The following is a 1,821-nucleotide window of genomic DNA, read 5'->3' as shown; positions in this document are numbered from 1 at the left end:
ACGTTTTTTGTATTCACTTCGTACTAAAGAGATGGTGACTACGAGAAAATCCGCTGTTGACAAAAATGCTACGGTCAACCCCGATACCGTGATGGAAGATGTGGTGCAAAGCGAACCCTTAGACTACCAAGGTGAAGACCCGACATCCCGCCAGGATCAGGTCAGTACCGAAGATACAACATACTTAGAAGACGAAGAAGAGTATGTCCAAGACGGTTATTACAAGGACGGCTGCTACTATGAGAAGGACTCAGAACTGGTCCAAGTAGCCGAAGAACTGGTGGCCACTAAGGCCAAGCTTGCTGAGCAGGAGCGCGTCTCCGAAAGAATGCAACGCATGATGGAACGCCTCCAAAGTAAGTTCGGAGATCTAGGCGACTCGGACGAGGATGCCTCTGTTCGAGGTGGGGCTGACGCCCCCATGCCGGATCCACCCGCTGCTGGACCATCCAAAGCCGCCCCCAACAAGGGCAAAGAAAAAGTTGGAGAGCCTGTGCGCGCTGACGCCCCTGCACCTCCTAAAGGCGTGAATCACCAGGCCGACTGCCCCCCCCGCGCGCAGAAGGTCTCTGGCGCTCCTAAGCCCAGACGTCCTTCAGCCCCAAGGGGGCACTCTGTGCCTAAAGGGCCCGGTGCTAAGGCACCCAGGCCTAGGGGAAGGAACAACCGCCCCAGTGATTCCGTCAATCAGGACGGTCGGGCTGCGAACTCGCACTCCGAAGATAGCTGGTCCACGGTGGACCTAAGAAGAAGGTTGGAGGCCAAGTATGAAAAGGCCAAAGGGGAAAAGGCCCGGCCTCGCGGAGATGACCTCCGAAATCATATTAATGACAAGCTCCGGGGACGTGACCTCCCGGAAAGTGATACGAAGAGGCTCGAGGAACAGATTGCTGCCTTGACCAAGCTGGTCCGGAAGCAAAGTGGGGCCCTGTCAGATTCTGAGGAGGAAGACCCGGAACCATGTATTAGGAGGATCGCGGAAACGTCCCTCCCGGATAACTTCAAAATGCCTCACATAGAATTATATGATGGGAGGACAGACCCGCGTACCCACCTAGCTAAATACAATAAAATGATGCAAGTGGCGCGTGTCAGTGAGGACGCCAAATGCATGTGCTTCTCACTCACCCTTACCAAGTCCGCGGAGGACTGGTGGAAAAGATTAGCTCCCGGATCAATCCACAGTTGGAAGGAGCTACAGTCCGCGTTTAGGAGGCAGTTTATTGCTGCCCGCGACCACGACATGGAGGTTGGTTCCTTAACCAACATCAAGCAGCAACCCACTGAGAACCTCAAAGCTTTCATTCAGAGAATGATGGAAGCTGCTGCAAAAACCAAGGTCAGCGATGACATGAAGCTGATCGCCCTTCAATCGGGCCTTACTGTCGGCTCCCTGCTATGGGGGGAAATGCAAAGGAGACGGGCAGAAACACTGTCCGAATTCATGTCAAAAGCCCAGGGAATCATCAACCTTGAGGATGCCTACCAGCAGGCCTTTGGAGTTCCCCCGGCTCCAACCCCTTCCGTGACTGCGCCGAGCTTTGCTTCGCAAGCTCCCGCACCAGCCCTCACGCTTCCAGGAGCCCGATTCACTCCAAGTGTATATGGGCCTTCCGCGTCTGCTCAGACGCCGAGTCAAACCCATTTCTCTGGGTACGGAGCAGTACAAACCGGATGTAGTATCGCTCCTGGCATGCCGCAGCCGCAAGCGGAAGCCCCAGAACGAAATTTGAGCCAATCGCGGAGCAAACGAAGCGGAAGAAACTCCAACCGGGGAGACCATTCAAAGAAACCCCGAAAGGACTATGAGCCCAAGTTCAC

This window comes from Humulus lupulus, chromosome 9 (assembly GCF_963169125.1).
Source record: "Humulus lupulus chromosome 9, drHumLupu1.1, whole genome shotgun sequence".
Lineage (NCBI taxonomy): Eukaryota > Viridiplantae > Streptophyta > Magnoliopsida > Rosales > Cannabaceae > Humulus > Humulus lupulus.
The sequence above is the reverse complement of the archived record's forward strand: the minus strand, read 5'-3'. Positions refer to the sequence as shown.